Consider the following 19,780-nt stretch of genomic DNA (forward strand, 5'->3'; position numbering starts at 1 on the left):
TAATTTACTGCAATTTGATCAATATTTGAACCTTATTGTGTAAGAAACATAGGGGGAACAGAATCCGACGGCAAAAATAAAACAGCTGTCGGAATCCGTTCCCCCACTCCCATTATGAGAGGTGTTCATGTAATGGCTTAAAAAAATGCTGATTCTATTTTGTATGTGGATGGAGCTTAACTTGCATCAGTTTAAAGAATATATTTATTTATTTTTCCTTTTATAATGATTGGACAGTATAGTAAAGTTCTATGACCCGGGACTTGAACTCGGGTCGCCCAAAGCCAAAAACAAAACAAAAAAATGGTCAGGTCACAGACCACTAGGCTATTGAAGCTACTAATTTGCTACAATTTGATCAATATTAGAACCTTATTGTGTAAGAAACATAGGGGGAACAGAATCCGACGGCAAATAGTTCAGCTGTCGAAATCCGTTCCCCCACCCCAATGATGAGAGGTGTTGATGTATCGGCTTAAAATATGCTTATTCTATTCTGTGGGTGGATGGATGGAGCTTAAACAGCATAAATTTGAGAAATATTAGAACCTCAGTGTGTCAGAAATATGGGGGGAACAGAATCCGACGGCAAAAAAAACATCTGTTGGAATCCGTTCCCCCACTCCCATTATGAGAGGTATTGATGTAATGGCTTAAAACATGCTGATTCTATTTTGTGTGTGGATGGAGCTTAACTTGCATCAGTTTAAAGAATGTTTATTTTTATTTATTTTATTTTTTGCCTTTTATTATGATAGGACAGTATATTAAAGTTCGATGACCCGGGACTTGAACTTGGGTCGCCCAAAGCTAAAAAAAAAGGTCAGGTCACTGACCACTAGGCTATTGAGGCTACTAATTTGCTATAATTTGATCAATATTAGAACCTTATTGAGTAAGAAACATAGGGGGAACAGAATCCGACGGCAAAAATAAAACAGCTGTCGGAATCCGTTCCCCCACTCCCATTATGAGAGGTGTTGATGTAATGGCTTAAAAAAATGCTGATTCTATTTTGTATGTGGATGGAGCTTAACTTGCATCAGTTTAAAGAATATATTTATTTATTTTTCCTTTTATTATGATTGGACAGTATAGTAAAGTTCGACGACCCGGGACTTGTGGACTGTGGATGGAGGTTAACTTGCATCAGTTTAAAGATTTTTTTTTTTTTTTTTTTTTTTGCCTTTTATTATGATAGGACAGTATAGTAAAGTTCGATGACCCGGGACTTGAACTCGGGTCGCCCAAAGCTAAAAAAAAAAACAAACATTGTCAGGTCACTGACCACTAGGCTATTGAGGCAAGAAGTTTGCTGCAATTTGATCAATATTAGAACCTTATTGTGTAAGAATCATAGGGGGAACTGAATCCGACGGCAAATAGTTCAGCTGTCGAAATCCGTTCCCCCACCCCAAAGATGAGATATGTTGATGTATCGGCTTAAAATATGCTGATTCTATTCTGTGGGTGGATGGAGCTTAAACAGCATAAATTTGAGAAATATGATAGTTTAAAGAATGTTTTTTTTTTTGTTTTTTTGTTTTTTGCCTTTTATTATGATAGGACAGTACAAAAAAAAAAAAAATTGTCAGGTCACTGACCACTAGGCTATCAAGCCTAGTAATTTACTGCAATTTGATCAATATTTGAACCTTATTGTGTAAGAAACATAGGGGGAACAGAATCCGACGGCAAAAATAAAACAGCTGTCGGAATCCGTTCCCCCACTCCCATTATGAGAGGTGTTCATGTAATGGCTTAAAAAAATGCTGATTCTATTTTGTATGTGGATGGAGCTTAACTTGCATCAGTTTAAAGAATATATTTATTTATTTTTCCTTTTATAATGATTGGACAGTATAGTAAAGTTCTATGACCCGGGACTTGAACTCGGGTCGCCCAAAGCCAAAAACAAAACAAAAAAATGGTCAGGTCACAGACCACTAGGCTATTGAGGCTACTAACTTGCTAAAATTTGATCAATATTAGAACCTTATTGTGTAAGAAACATAAGGGGAACAGAATCCGACGGCAAATAGTTCAGCTGTCGAAATCCGTTCCCCCACCCCAATGATGAGAGGTGTTGATGTATCGGCTTAAAATATGCTTATTCTATTCTGTGGGTGGATGGATGGAGCTTAAACAGCATAAATTTGAGAAATATTAGAACCTCAGTGTGTCAGAAATATGGGGGGAACAGAATCCGACGGCAAAAAAAACATCTGTTGGAATCCGTTCCCCCACTCCCATTATGAGAGGTATTGATGTAATGGCTTAAAACATGCTGATTCTATTTTGTGTGTGGATGGAGCTTAACTTGCATCAGTTTAAAGAATGTTTATTTTTATTTATTTTATTTTTTGCCTTTTATTATGATAGGACAGTATATTAAAGTTCGATGACCCGGGACTTGAACTTGGGTCGCCCAAAGCTAAAAAAAAAGTCAGGTCACTGACCACTAGGCTATTGAGGCTACTAATTTGCTATAATTTGATCAATATTAGAACCTTATTGTGTAAGAATCATAGGGGGAACTGAATCCGACGGCAAATAGTTCAGCTGTCGAAATCCGTTCCCCCACCCCAAAGATGAGATATGTTGATGTATCGGCTTAAAATATGCTGATTCTATTCTGTGGGTGGATGGAGCTTAAACAGCATAAATTTGAGAAATATTAGAACCTCAGTGTGTCAGAAATATGGGGGGAACAGAATCCGACGGCAAAAAAAACATCTGTCTGAATCCGTTTCCCCACTCCTGTTATGAGAGGTATTGATGTAATGGCTTAAAAAATGCTGATTCTATTTTGAGTGTGGACTGTGGATGGAGGTTAACTTGCATCAGTTTAAAGATTTTTTTTTTTTTTTTTTTTTTTGCCTTTTATTATGATAGGACAGTATAGTAAAGTTCGATGACCCGGGACTTGAACTCGGGTCGCCCAAAGCTAAAAAAAAAAAAAAACATTGTCAGGTCACTGACCACTAGGCTATTGAGGCAAGAAGTTTGCTGCAATTTGATCAATATTAGAACCTTATTGTGTAAGAATCATAGGGGGAACTGAATCCGACGGCAAATAGTTCAGCTGTCGAAATCCGTTCCCCCACCCCAAAGATGAGATATGTTGATGTATCGGCTTAAAATATGCTGATTCTATTCTGTGGGTGGATGGAGCTTAAACAGCATAAATTTGAGAAATATTAGAACCTCAGTGTGTCAGAAATATGGGGGGAACAGAATCCGACGGCAAAAAAAACATCTGTTGGAATCCGTTCCCCCACTCCCATTATGAGAGGTATTGATGTAATGGCTTAAAACATGCTGATTCTATTTTATGTGTGGATGGAGCTTAACTTGCATCAGTTTAAAGAATGTTTATTTTTATCTATTTTATTTTTTGCCTTTTATTATGATAGGACAGTATATTAAAGTTCGATGACCTGGGACTTGAACTTGGGTCGCCCAAAGCTAAAAAAAAAGGTCAGGTCACTGACCACTAGGCTATTGAGGCTACTAATTTGCTATAATTTGATCAATATTAGAACCTTATTGTGTAAGAATCATAGGGGGAACTGAATCCGACGGCAAATAGTTCAGCTGTCGAAATCCGTTCCCCCACCCCAAAGATGAGATATGTTGATGTATCGGCTTAAAATATGCTGATTCTATTCTGTGGGTGGATGGAGCTTAAACAGCATAAATTTGAGAAATATTAGAACCTCAGTGTGTCAGAAATATGGGGGGAACAGAATCCGACGGCAAAAAAAACATCTGTCTGAATCCGTTTGCCCACTCCTGTTATGAGAGGTATTGATGTAATGGCTTAAAAAATGCTGATTCTATTTTGAGTGTGGACTGTGGATGGAGGTTAACTTGCATCAGTTTAAAGATTTTTTTTTTTTTTTTTTTTTTTTTGCCTTTTATTATGATAGGACAGTATAGTAAAGTTCGATGACCCGGGACTTGAACTCAGGTCGCCCAAAGCTAAAAAAAAAAACAAACATTGTCAGGTCACTGACCACTAGGCTATTGAGGCAAGAAGTTTGCTGCAATTTGATCAATATTAGAACCTTATTGTGTAAGAATCATAGGGGGAACTGAATCCGACGGCAAATAGTTCAGCTGTCGAAATCCGTTCCCCCACCCCAAAGATGAGATATGTTGATGTATCGGCTTAAAATATGCTGATTCTATTCTGTGGGTGGATGGAGCTTAAACAGCATAAATTTGAGAAATATTAGAACCTCAGTGTGTCAGAAATATGGGGGGAACAGAATCCGACGGCAAAAAAAAACATCTGTCGGAATCCGTTCCCCCACTCCCATTATGAGAGGTATTGATGTAATGGCTTAAAAAAAATGCTGATTCTATTTTGTGTGTGGATGGAGCTTAACTTGCATCAGTTTAAAGAATATATTTATTTATTTTTCCTTTTATAATGATTGGACAGTATAGTAAAGTTCTATGACCCGGGACTTGAACTCTGGTCGCCCAAAGCCACAAACAAAACAAAAAAATGGTCAGGTCACAGACCACTAGGCTATTGAAGCTACTAATTTGCTACAATTTGATCAATATTAGAACCTTATTGTGTAAGAAACATATTGGGAACAGAATCCGACGGCAAATAGTTCAGCTGTCGAAATCCGTTCCCCCACCCCAATGATGAGAGGTGTTGATGTATCGGCTTAAAATATGCTTATTCTATTCTGTGGGTGGATGGATGGAGCTTAAACAGCATAAATTTGAGAAATATTAGAACCTCAGTGTGTCAGAAATATGGGGGGAACAGAATCCGACGGCAAAAAAAACATCTGTTGGAATCCGTTCCCCCACTCCCATTATGAGAGGTATTGATGTAATGGCTTAAAACATGCTGATTCTATTTTGTGTGTGGATGGAGCTTAACTTGCATCAGTTTAAAGAATGTTTATTTTTATTTATTTTATTTTTTGCCTTTTATTATGATAGGACAGTATATTAAAGTTCGATGACCCGGGACTTGAACTTGGGTCGCCCAAAGCTAAAAAAAAAGGTCAGGTCACTGACCACTAGGCTATTGAGGCTACTAATTTGCTATAATTTGATCAATATTAGAACCTTATTGAGTAAGAAACATAGGGGAAACAGAATCCGACGGAAAAAATAAAACAGCTGTCGGAATCCGTTCCCCCACTCCCATTATGAGAGGTGTTGATGTAATGGCTTAAAAAAATGCTGATTCTATTTTGTATGTGGATGGAGCTTAACTTGCATCAGTTTAAAGAATATATTTATTTATTTTTCCTTTTATTATGATTGGACAGTATAGTAAAGTTCAACGACCGGGGACTTGAACTCGGGTCGCCCGAAGCTAAAAAAAATAAAAATTGTCAGGTCACTGACCACTAGGCTATCAAGCCTAGTAATTTACTGCAATTTGATCAATATTTGAACCTTATTGTGTAAGAAACATAGGGGGAACAGAATCCGACGGCAAAAATAAAACAGCTGTCGGAATCCGTTCCCCCACTCCCATTATGAGAGGTGTTCATGTAATGGCTTAAAAAAATGCTGATTCTATTTTGTATGTGGATGGAGCTTAACTTGCATCAGTTTAAAGAATATATTTATTTATTTTTCCTTTTATAATGATTGGACAGTATAGTAAAGTTCTATGACCCGGGACTTGAACTCGGGTCGCCCAAAGCCACAAACAAAACAAAAAAATGGTCAGGTCACAGACCACTAGGCTATTGAAGCTACTAATTTGCTACAATTTGATCAATATTAGAACCTTATTGTGTAAGAAACATAGGGGGAACAGAATCCGACGGCAAATAGTTCAGCTGTCGAAATCCGTTCCCCCACCCCAATGATGAGAGGTGTTGATATTGATGTAATGGCTTAAAACATGCTGATTCTATTTTGTGTGTGGATGGAGCTTAACTTGCATCAGTTTAAAGAATGTTTATTTTTATTTATTTTATTTTTTGCCTTTTATTATGATAGGACAGTATATTAAAGTTCGATGACCCGGGACTTGAACTTGGGTCGCCCAAAGCTAAAAAAAAAAGGTCAGGTCACTGACCACTAGGCTATTGAGGCTACTAATTTGTTATAATTTGATCAATATTAGAACCTTATTGAGTAAGAAACATAGGGGAAACAGAATCCGACGGAAAAAATAAAACAGCTGTCGGAATCCGTTCCCCCACTCCCATTATGAGAGGTGTTGATGTAATGGCTTAAAAAAATGCTGATTCTATTTTGTATGTGGATGGAGCTTAACTTGCATCAGTTTAAAGAATATATTTATTTATTTTTCCTTTTATTATGATTGGACAGTATAGTAAAGTTCGACGACCCGGGACTTGTGGACTGTGGATGGAGGTTAACTTGCATCAGTTTAAAGATTTTTTTTTTTTTTTTTTTTTTTGCCTTTTATTATGATAGGACAGTATAGTAAAGTTCGATGACCCGGGACTTGAACTCGGGTCGCCCAAAGCTAAAAAAAAAAACAAACATTGTCAGGTCACTGACCACTAGGCTATTGAGGCAAGAAGTTTGCTGCAATTTGATCAATATTAGAACCTTATTGTGTAAGAATCATAGGGGGAACTGAATCCGACGGCAAATAGTTCAGCTGTCGAAATCCGTTCCCCCACCCCAAAGATGAGATATGTTGATGTATCGGCTTAAAATATGCTGATTCTATTCTGTGGGTGGATGGAGCTTAAACAGCATAAATTTGAGAAATATTAGAACCTCAGTGTGTCAGAAATATGGGGGGAACAGAATCCGACGGCAAAAAAAAACATCTGTTGGAATCCGTTCCCCCACTCCCATTATGAGAGGTATTGATGTAATGGCTTAAAACATGCTGATTCTATTTTGTGTGTGGATGGAGCTTAACTTGCATCAGTTTAAAGAATGTTTATTTTTATTTATTTTATTTTTTGCCTTTTATTATGATAGGACAGTATATTAAAGTTCGATGACCCGGGACTTGAACTTGGGTCGCCCAAAGCTAAAAAAAAAGGTCAGGTCACTGACCACAAGGCTATTGAGGCTACTAATTTGCTATAATTTGATCAATATTAGAACCTTATTGAGTAAGAAACATAGGGGGAACTGAATCCGACGGCAAATAGTTCAGCTGTCGAAATCCGTTCCCCCACACCAATGATGAGAGTTTTTGATGTATCGGCTTAAAATATGCTAATTCTATTTTGTGTGTGGATGGAGCTTAACTTGCATCAGTTTAAAGAATATATTTATTTATTTTTCCTTTTATTATGATTGGACAGTATAGTAAAGTTCGACGACCCGGGACTTGAACTCGGGTCGCCCAAAGCTAAAAAACAAAACAAAAAAATGGTCAGGTCACAGACCACTAGGCTATTGAGGCTACTAACTTGCTAAAATTTGATCAATATTAGAACCTTATTGTGTAAGAAACATAGGGGGAACAGAATCCGACGGCAAATAGTTCAGCTGTCGAAATCCGTTCCCCCAACCCAATGATGAGAGGTGTTGATGTATCGGCTTAAAATATGCTTATTCTATTCTGTGGGTGGATGGAGCTTAAACAGCATAAATTTGAGAAATATTAGAACCTCAGTGTGTCAGAAATATGGGGGGAACAGAATCCGACGGCAAAAAAAACATCTGTTGGAATCCATTCCCCCACTCCCATTATAAGAGGTATTGATGTAATGGCTTAAAAAATGCTGATTCTATTTTGAGTGTGGACAGTGGATGGAGGTTAACTTGCATCAGTTTAAAGAATTTTTTTTATTTTTTTATTTTTTGCCTTTTATTTTGATAGGACAGTATAGTAAAGTTCGATGACCCGGGACTTGAACTCTGGTCGCCCAAAGCTAAAAAAAAAAAAAAACATTGTCAGGTCACTGACCACTAGGCTATTGAGGCAAGAAATTTGCTGCAATTTGATCAATATTAGAACCTTATTGAGTAAGAAACATAGGGGGAACTGAATCCGACGGCAAATAGTTCAGCTGTCGAAATCCGTTCCCCCACACCAGTGATGAGAGTTGTTGATGTTTTGGCTTAAAATATGCTGATTCTATTTTGTGTGTGGATGGAGCTTAACTTGCATCAGTTTAAAGAATACATTTATTTATTTTTCCTTTTATTATGATTGGACAGTATAGTAAAGTTCGACGACCCGGGACTTGAACTCGGGTCGCCCAAAGCTAAAAAACAAAACAAAAAAATGGTCAGGTCACAGACCACTAGGCTATTGAAGCTACTAATTTACTACAATTTGATCAATATTAGAACCTTATTGTGTAAGAAACATAGGGGGAACAGAATCCGACGGCAAATAGTTCAGCTGTCGAAATCCGTTCCCCCACCCCAATGATGAGAGGTGTTGATGTATCGGCTTAAAATATGCTAATTCTATTTTGTGTGTGGATGGAGCTTAACTTGCATCAGTTTAAAGAATATATTTATTTATTTTTCCTTTTATTATGATTGGACAGTATAGTAAAGTTCGACGACCCGGGACTTGAATACATTTATTTATTTTTCCTTTTATTATGATTGGACAGTATAGTAAAGTTCGACGACCCGGGACTTGAACTCAGGTCGCCCAAAGCTAAAAAACAAAACAAAAAAATCATTAGGTCACAGACCACTAGGCTATTGAGGCTACTAACTTGTTAAAATTTGATCAATATTAGAACCTTATTGTGTAAGAAACATAGGGGGAACAGAATCCGACGGCAAATAGTTCAGCTGTCGAAATCCGTTCCCCCACCCCAATGATGAGAGGTGTTGATGTATCGGCTTAAAATATGCTTATTCTATTCTGTGGGTGGATGGAGCTTAAACAGCATAAATTTGAGAAATATTAGAACCTCAGTGTGTCAGAAATATGGGGGGAACAGAATCCGACGGCAAAAAAAACATCTGTTGGAATCCATTCCCCCACTCCCATTATAAGAGGTATTGATGTAATGGCTTAAAAAATGCTGATTCTATTTTGAGTGTGGACAGTGGATGGAGGTTAACTTGCATCAGTTTAAAGAATTTTTTTTATTTTTTTATTTTTTGCCTTTTATTTTGATAGGACAGTATAGTAAAGTTCGATGACCCGGGACTTGAACTCTGGTCGCCCAAAGCTAAAAAAAAAAAAAAACATTGTCAGGTCACTGACCACTAGGCTATTGAGGCAAGAAATTTGCTGCAATTTGATCAATATTAGAACCTTGTTGAGTAAGAAACATAGGGGGAACTGAATCCGACGGCAAATAGTTCAGCTGTCGAAATCCGTTCCCCCACACCAGTGATGAGAGTTGTTGATGTTTTGGCTTAAAATATGCTGATTCTATTTTGTGTGTGGATGGAGCTTAACTTGCATCAGTTTAAAGAATACATTTATTTATTTTTCCTTTTATTATGATTGGACAGTATAGTAAAGTTCGACGACCCGGGACTTGAACTCGGGTCGCCCAAAGCTAAAAAACAAAACAAAAAAATGGTCAGGTCACAGACCACTAGGCTATTTAGGCTACTAGCTTGTTACAATTTGATCAATATTAGAACCTTATTGTGTAAGAAACATAGGGGGAACAGAATCCGACGGCAAATAGTTCAGCTGTCGAAATCCGTTCCCCCACCCCAATGATGAGAGGTGTTGATGTAATGGCTTAAAAAATGCTGATTCTATTTTGTGTGTGGATGGAGCTTAACTTGCATCAGTTTAAAGAATATATTTATTTATTTTTCCTTTTATTATGATTGGACAGTATAGTAGAGTTCGATGACCCGGGACTTGAACTTGGGTCGCCCAAAGCTAAAAAAAATTGTCAGGTCACTGACCACTAGGCTATTGAGGCAAAAAATTTTTTGCAATTTTATCAATATTAGAACCTTATTGAGTAAGAAACATAGGGGGAACTGAATCCGACGGCAAATAGTTCAGCTGTCGAAATCCGTTCCCCCACTACCATTATGAGAGGTGTTGATGTAATGGCTTAAAAAATGCTGATTCTATTTTGTCTGTGGATGGAGCTTAACTTGCATCAGTTTAAAGAATATATTTTGTAGGATTATCCTTGAACAGTTAATTTCATATGAACCCAACACCGCATTCCACAGTTTGGAACGATTCCCCAGTTAACCATTAGTAAGTCATAAAACACAGTCATGGTGCCGAGATGGCTAAAGGAGACGTCACCCCCCTTTCCCTTTTGGTGCGTGTCTAATCTAAAACCAACGATGCCAGGACAGCAGGAAAAGATTTCTTTGTTCCCCAAACTTAAGACCAAATGGCCCAGGAACCCTGTGGTGACCCCAAGGCATAAATCCACAGTCTTATCAGGAAACGAAGGATGCTAAAGCATTCTTATGACCCAGAATCGCCACAAAACCCTGTACTAGGGGGACACCTCCTTTCTGCAGTTGTAAATTCCAGAGACCTTTGTCTTCAAAAAAAACCCAATAGACTGAAATTAACCCACTTTAATACAAACAACGGTCTCAAAATTGCTTCCAATAAGCTGAACTGATCACCAGTATTTACCTCACATATATCTTAAGTATTATGTATGTTTTATATAACCTGTGGAGTCCTTTCTGTGTGTTTAACTTTCATTACAGCCTATTTGTAGGGTTTTCTACCTCAGTTATAGGAGCTAATCACCAGAAGTTCAACTCATACATGTGTATTCTCTGTATTATGTATGCTTTATATTATTCAAGTAATTTTAGTGTGTTAAACACGTATCACAGCTAAATCCTTATTTACTTCCACCTCAACTATGGGAAGTATATGTATTTTGGTACCTACTTGATGGGTAAATGATTTCTAGAATTTTGATATAAAGTAGATGTGTGTAGGATGCACCATATTTAAACTATTAAGTTTGCTTATTAAAGCGTTTAACTAAACTCTCAGGAGTTTGGGCACGCATGATCACGTGGACATTACGCTAATTACATGCAAGAACCGGAGAACGGGGCTTAGGTCCCGCCCAAGACAATATCTGATTGGCTGTCGCACTAGGAAGGACGGGTCAGATGGACACGCTTATAACCCAATGACAAGCACCTATGCGTTGCTTTTTGCTTTTGCTTTTGCCTGCTTTGTGCCCTGCTCTCGCAGTGACTTTTGCTCTTGCCTTTGTTTGTGCTGACCTTTCCATCGTCCAGCGTGTATGCTTACATACTCTTCAAACCACCAAGAGCTCACTCAAAACTCATCAACTCTTCCGTAAGATCCTTCGTTGAACTTCGTCAAAGGAAACCCTCTCAGAGTCGCTCCAGACTCAGAGGAAACTCCGTTGCATAGCAACCCGCAATCCAGGAAATCCCGCGAACGAAGCGCCACCCGGCAAAGCCAACCAACCACTCACCATCGAGTGCTGTCCCACAGAACGCATCATCGATCGACTGCCAGCCAATCAGCGCCAGAGATTCCCTCTCCAGCAACTTCGCAACAGAAGGGAACGCACGCGCACACAGGAGCAACCAAACGCAAGTACACGATATCTCCTAATTCTGGCTGAACTGGTGCAAATCTTATTAAGAAAACAAACTAAGATTAAAGTGCTAGTAGATTGATTCTCTCAGGTTGCGGTCAAGAAATAGTGTCTAACGCTAGACATTTGGGACTCCATTCACCATCCGTTAATGACATCACTTTTCTCTCACTGTTTGAATGAATGTGTGTGTTTTCGTTAGTTTAGTTTGTGTGTATTAGAGTAGTTCAATAAAGTCTTGGTTGATTTTACATATACAAGCGTCTTGTGCTGTGTGCTTACAAGTTACTGCCTTAAACTGTAGATTCTGTTACCTTGCTCATATTAATCAGTTATCATAACTTTATGCTATTATTACCGTAGGCCACGGGATAATATTCGGTCCAGAATTGATAAAATACCCTAATCTCAACTTATCGGTGGACGAATAGTTGATAAAGTGTTAAATATTAATTCTGAATAATTTGCATATTAATTCGGCTCTTATTCCCTGTAATTCAATCCCCGTTGAGTTATATTGATCCTAATTCCCTTATTAATCTTACATATCTGGTGGAGAATGCGGGCAGTTTAAACTAAATTGTAAGCACAAAACAAGTCATTTGTGATTGTAGCTAATCTATTGGTCCGGAAAGATAGATTAGAGACACAGGAAAACGAGTATTTTATTGTTGATGTGTAACGTTAAGAGCGCATAACAGGACGTTGTGTGAATGAATGTGAATCTAAACTCACGTTTAGTTTGTTTAAGTGTTTTGTTGTTATTGTTGAAATTGCAGTAAACGAATTTAAGATTGTCTGTTGAGACAAAAGAAAGTCGCCTTACAGCGCACCAGGAGAGAAGTAAGCGTGTTCCTTACTTTCTTCCTAAAAGGCCTTGTTATAGCTAGATTGATTAATTATTGCGTGTTCCAATATTAAATCAACTAAGCTGTCTCCCTAGGTTGACATTAGAGTAGCTAACTAATGTACCTGTTTGTATTGACTCACTTGGTGAAGTAGATACTGTTACTCGCGAAACACTACATGTGTCCGAGCCTGATTTGAATGGGAGTTTTGTTAATCTTGATCAAGTAAATTGATGCAGTAAATCCTGCATGCTGTGTTGCGTGTCCACAGAAACTGACACGAAGAATTCCGATCCGCCGAGATCGCAATAACGTTATTGTTTTAACAGTGCATCTGCAGTGCACGAAATATTTTGCCTCACTCACAAAGAGCTGAGATTTATTGAGCGCTATATCGTAAAGAATTAGCGCCCAGTGTTTGTGTAATACTGAAATGCGCCGCCATTTCATGTAATGTTTTGAACTTTGTCTGCACGCAGACATACCCACGTGCGTCTCGAACTGTTTGGCTGTGCGTCACCATAGTAACAGCCGTGACACGGAAGTCTTAAAAGATTTTCGGGTTGACCCTCAAGTGCGCATGCGCGCACTGTTGTAAACAACTCAGGTGTTCACGGAAGTCTATGCTAAAGCCATTAGCCTCGTAGGTTAGCGCAAGCATTGGTGTGGCTCGCTGAAGCTGGATGCAGTGTGTTGTGTAGCAGTGTTGAAATGATTTAACCTTTTCACATCTCCACTCTAACAATCTGTGAACATTCCCATTTTATGTTTTACTCTTTTTCACCTCCCTCTCCCCATTAAAGGAATATTGACTCAGAAGTATTTAATTTGTGACGAATATACAATTAACTAGAGTTAAATCTAGGCTAATCGTAATCACCAATACCCTAAGCATTACATTGGCAATAGCTCTTCAATTGTGTAATAGGAAATCTTGACCTTCAAAGTTTAAGTAAACCAGTTACCAATTAGATCAGCCATTTTATTTTTCTTTATTTTTGTATTATTTTATTATTATTATTTTTTTTTTTCTTCCTTTTTTTTTATTCCTTTATTTTACTTTAGTTATTCACTCTGTTTTATTGTTTATTTCCCATTGTCATTTGTTTTCTCTCTCATTCGGTACCGTCATGGGCGGTCCCTTTGCATGTTAATTATTATTAACGCTTGGATTACACTGTTAGTCTCATTTCTTTTAAACAAATGACGAGGAACTTCATCGTTCATTTGTTTTAAATAAAGAGACGACAATAATTAAAATTTTGTTTATTTACTTTTAATTTTACATTAATTTGATTTTATTTTTATTTTTTTTTATTTTTTTTTATTATTTTCTTTTAATTAATTTTGTTTTCAAAATCTCCTATTGCCAGTATTGTTTTCCCTTCCGCTCCATTTTCCCTTCTCCTATCTTCAGTGGGAGCAGTAATGTATGTATATATTTATTGACATAAATGTATAGATAAAACACTCTGCGAGTTTAATGATAAAGTGGAAACAACTCCCTTTTGACATTGTTTTATTTAGATGTGCACCAAATAAAAGCAGCCTTTAATCGCAGCAAGGCTTAGTGGATTAGCATATAACCAAAGCATAACTATTGGTCAACTAGTTCCACATGCTAATTGAGTCAGTATCCCTTCCCTCACTTGCATTTAACTCCTTCCTTGTCTTTTCTGCTCTTCTCTCTTCTACCCATGATATTTCTGTAACTGAACCTGTGAGAATCAATCAGTAATCACAGGAAGTTTTCAAAAGAAACTGTTCGCAAACATTCTGAAGTTTTTAACAGTTGTGTGAATTCACCCTCCTTGCACCGCACACTACCCTCTCAGATTTTGGCATCCTATACGGTCTAAGCCAAATAAATTGATAGGAGGAGCAATAAACGACTACCACTCACGTAACGCATTCCAAAAAAAAAAAAAAAGAGCACGTAACAGATGTATGGTGTCAATCCTATAAGAAGGAGCACGATTATTGTCGTTAACACTTTCTTTCTACCAGGAGGAAGTTATAACAACAATAATACACGGAATTAAGAGATTCCAGGTATCTTTCAATTTGATCTTCATTGAAATATCTCTATTAAATTATTTACAAAAAAAATAAATAATAATTTTCCCTTCCTTGAGAATATTACTATTCTTTTATTTTTAGTGCTTTGTTTCACAGCCCTGATTGCTATCTGCTATCTTTGAGTATCACCTTGCTTTGTCTGGTCTTTGCTCACTCTCCCTCTTCTTAGCTGTATCCTCCAAGCTGTATGCACTATTTTCTCCCACAGAGACTACGAGTAGCAGTACACGTCAAAGGAGGCCCACAGTTCCAGGAAACCACACTTAACCACCCATCACATACTTAGCTCACACACACTTTCACAGATCTGTGCCAGTCTCTTTTCCAGGTTTCCCTACCTTGTGCCAACATGTCTCACACTGATGATCACACCACCCACTGGGAAGACTTAGAGAACTGGTTAAGTATGGTGACAAGCAGCCTCTTGCCCCAGGCTGCTGACAACCTACGACAGCACACGCAAGAACAACTGGATGCCAACATCTCTGACATCACGGCACAGGATCCAATCCGCAGCTATAACCACAAAGAAATAGCAAAGATCACTGGCTCCCTGAGTCACACGCTGATAGCCTCACTCAAACTGAGCGATGAGCACGAAGCTCACCTCCAGGAGAAGCTGACTCGCGCAAAACAACGCATCAACCAGTTAGAACTGGAAGCACAGGACCAACAGGAAGGGTCCGACGAGGTGGAGCCAGGCGCCAAAGAGGAAATCGAAAAGCTTCAAGAAACATTAACAACCACCAGCAGAGAATTAGAACAAGCTAGGGCTGCCCAAGATGATCTGGCCAACAAGTTACAGTATGCAGAGCAGCTACTGGAAAAGGCCAAGGCTGACTTCAGAGACAAGAACAGCCGAATAAAGGCCCTTGAAAACCATCTTGAAAGGTCACGAAATCAGATCAGCGACTTGACTCAACAGCTCGACTATGTAAAAGAAGAATCCGACTCAATCAGAGAAGAACTCAAGCATGCTTATGAGCTGCACCCTGAGCCAACCAGGACAAGGCGTCCTCTGGTCTCACCCCTGCCCAGCAGAGTTGCGTCCCCTATCCTGGGATTGCCACATCAAAGAAAAAGTGAAGAATCACCACCAAAGCCCTATCCAGCTGTCACGGAGGAGCGCTACCCTGCTGACAAGAGAAGGGGGTCTCTCCGAACCGACTATGAAGCTGCACATGGCCTGGAACTCAAAGACCTTGACAAACTGGCCAGGAACATCAACAAATTCACCCCAAATGTGTCAGGAAGTCAAGACGTGCAGGCCTACCTGCAAGATATTGAATTCCACTTGGAAATGAGATCCAATGTGACAGACAGAGACAGACTCTATTTGCTTCGAACAACATCCAGTCCTGAGGTGCGAAGTTTCTTGGATAGACAGCCTACACACACCAAGTCAGACTTCCACCTCCTCCGAGAAGCCCTAATTAAAGAATTTGCAGACCCAGAGGCAGACCAAGGACTGGTGGCCGCCCTAGAAACCAAACAAGGCCGGCATGAGACACCCCAAGCCTTTTACAACAGACTCAGACGAGCGTACTTTGGTTCACGCAATGAACCCGATATGGAGGAGGACTTGAACTTTAAAACCCTCTTCCTGAGAAACCTCCACCCTGGAGTAAGCCACCACCTAGGCGTCATGGCCTGCCCTCGCACAATGACTACACAACAGCTGAGGGATTTGGCCCACAAAGCCTATGGCAAACAAAAGATGGCCTCAGAAAAGGGAACCAAACCACCAGCAGTTTGTGATTTCAATACGCAACATCAAGGATTAGCCCTAGAGGGCACCCAGCATCACGAAAGCACCAAGCTGCCACCTAAAGAACAAAGACACTCCTCCTTCAGAAAAGAACGGGACTCTCATGTCAGTGTCAGACCCAAACAACCAAACAATCACTGGCACAAGCAACGAGACCCGCCACACATGTCTGGACACCACTGGGAGAAATCATGGGACCAGTCATGGCCGCACGAAAACCGCTGGGATAATTCATGGAACCAGACACGGTCGTATGGAAACTCAAGAGGAAAAGGTTCATGGGAGGCCAACTGGACGTCTAAAGGAAAGCGACACACGCCCCCAGGAACAACTAGCCCAAGGAGTCGACGACGAAATCCACCCAGGCATCAATCAGACCAACCCCACACTGAGTCCACACAAGAACAACAGACTGCACCAGGTATCAGTTCACAAGAAATGATGCAGATGTTCATGAAAGAATTCTTCAAACGCAATGAAGAGGACAGGAAATGGGAAAAGAAAGACAAGTCAGATTCAGCGTGACTAGAGGCGAAGCAAGGGAACAGCGACCACCTGGTACACATCAGCCAGAGCAATAACCACCTCTCTCACATTCACCACCCTCAAAACACGACAAGTAACGCTGCCATAACACCATTGTCAAGGAAACAAGAGACTGAACCTGAATGCCTAGCAACAGATTCAGAACCTGATCCGACACATGTCAACTCATACCACGGAAACCTCCAAGAACCAGAGGAGGATGGAACCACTCAAGTACCAGAAAGCGCCATCTTGGTTGTCTGTCACCCCTGCGAGCAACAGCAAACAAACCACAACACTCTACCTGTCTCAACCCAAACTCCAGTTCCTCAACTTCTGGGTGACCTCATCGAGAAAGGTGTGGCAAGGAAGTTCTATCTCTCCATCACACTAGAACACCATGTCAAACTAGAGGCCCTAGTAGACACGGGAGCCGACATCACCCTAATGTCCACTCAGCTCTTAGAAGAAATTCAAGAAAGAACCAAAAGAACCAGTGGAACCCTCAGACTTCAAAAGTGTGCACTCAACGTTCAAGCCTATTCCCACACGGGACTGCGGTTGGAGCAGGTGGCCCCAATCCACCTGACCGTCGGACCAATGAGCCTTATACACCCTGTGTACATCTCGCCGTTGGACACATATCCTCTTCTCATCGGCAAAGACCTTCTGAATCGCTTTGAGCCCTTAATAGACTTTAAGCACCTAAAGATATGGACCCAAGTTCGGGAACCCCTTCCCTTTCACTCACAATGCTCCACAGAAGCGCAGTGTCAAGTCACAGACACTGGTTCCAGCTCACTGAGCGAAAACTCAAGCCCAAGACCAAAGCAAGTCTCAAACTTGGTGCCACATGGCAAGAATCAAACTTCTCTTCTGTGCGCATTCAAAACCACAGAACCAGGCTCAAATGGCTTTCAACTGATGACAGCTATAGACATTCAAGGCATTACAGTACCTGACTCTGTGCTAGCCCTATGGGCAGAAAACTCAGCCATCAGCCTGAAGCTCTTCAGAGCCTTAAAGAAAGACAAGCCTGAACTGCCACATGCCACCAAGCATAACCGCTTCCCTCTGAATCCATGCTCCTTAACCATGATTACCTCTAAGACTGTCTGTGCCTTAGACATGTGCTGGAACGACAGACACCTGAGTCACTACTTCCTCGTTGTCCCCGACCTGCCACACGATATCTACATCGGAGCAGACATTATGGTCAGAATCAATGCCTACGTGGACACTTTGAACGAAGCTATATGGGCTCCCTTGTCTCGCCAAATAAGCACTTCAGTCAACCTCAAGAATCTCCAATCTGGGCAAACCATACCAGAAGTATGTGCCACAACCAATGAACAGGAGATCACGATACCTGCCTACACCAAGAGTGTCAGTGTCCGCCTCAACATGCGACCTGGCCAAAACCTCAACCACAATCTGGGCTTCTTCGAGCCTTCCCAGAACTGCTTAAAACTGGGACTAACTCTAGAAGCCACGCCTCTCATGGAAGTGTCATCTCGTGCTGTGTATGTACTGTTCAACAACTGTACTGCCAACGACATCAAGATCCCCAGAGCAAGTCACCTGGGATGGCTCATCAGCCAAACATTCCATGACTTTGAGCTCTCTGTACCTGTCATAGGCCCCATACCAGCCCACTTACTGCCAGAAGAAAGCATTGACCACAGAGTTTTCACAGCACCCCTCAAAACCATTGCCATCACCTCCATCCTGCCAGTGTCCCAAGAAAACGTCTGCAGATCAGAACTTACGGATGACGCACACCTCGCTGTGTACACCATCTCAACACAACCTGTGACAGAACCAAACGAACCGGTAACCACCACAGTCAAGGGCCTCTCCGACGACCCTACAGTGGAAGAGCCGTATGCAGGATTCAACGCTCAGCTCCAACAAATTCTGAACGAGGCAGACGCCCTCCACAATGACACTGACCGACAGGGACTTCACAAAGTCCTGTATAAGTACAAAGACTCCTTTGCAAAAGACTCTTTGGACTGTGGACTCACCAACATCCACACAGTACGCATACCGACGCACCCAAGTGCGCCACCAACTTTTGTACGGCAGTACAAAATTCCCATTGCATCATATGAGCCTGTGCAGGAAATCATCGACTCAATGTTGGAAAACGGAGTCATCCGTCCTTGCAACAGCACCTATTCAGCCCCCATATGGCCAGTCCTGAAACCCAATGGCAAATGGAGGCCCACCATAGACTATCGTAAGTTGAACCAACAGGTGCCCTTATCACGATGGCCCATGACACAGCTGGACCAAGAAATTCCAAAAATCAAAGGTGCAACAATTCTTTCAACTCTGGACGTCGCTTCAGGATTCTGGACAATTCCTGTGCACCCAGAGGACCAACACAAACTGGCATTCACCTTTGGGAACCGACAATACACCTTCACCCGGTGCCCCTTCGGGTATGCCAATTCACCAGCAGAATTCAATATCTTCCTCAACAAAGCATGCCCTGATGCACGAACCAGAGGCAACCTTATCTATGTGGACGATGTACTCATGAAGAGTACCAATGTCGCTGATCATCTGAAGGAGATAGATCATGTTCTGAACCAACTAACAAATGCAGGAGCTAAGATTGCTCTCCACAAAGGACAGTGGTGTAAAACCAAAGTAAACTATGTGGGCTTGCGCATCGGACCTCAAGGTATCGAGCCACAGTCGAGCCGCACCCAAGCAATTCAGAACATCAAAACGCCCACTAATGTGTCAGAACTTCGCAGCTTCTTAGGCGTATGCAATTACTCACGACAATTCATCGAGAACTACTCAGACATTGCACGTCCACTCACTTCCCTTCTCAAGAAGGACCAACCATTTGTGTGGTCAGAAGCTCAAGACCAGGCCATGAGCGAGCTAAAACAACGCCTCTGCTCTGCCCCATGTCTGACCTACCCTGACCCAGGGAAAGAATTTTACCTGGAAGCCGGATTCTCCAGCCAATGTCTCAGTGCGGGCCTATACCAACTCCACGACAGAGATAAGCGAGTGGTCGCCTATGCTAGCAAGACGCTGCTTCCACC

The sequence above is a fragment of the Abramis brama genome (genome assembly GCF_963993115.1).
Source record: "Abramis brama genome assembly, chromosome: 4".
Taxonomy (NCBI): domain Eukaryota; kingdom Metazoa; phylum Chordata; class Actinopteri; order Cypriniformes; family Leuciscidae; genus Abramis; species Abramis brama.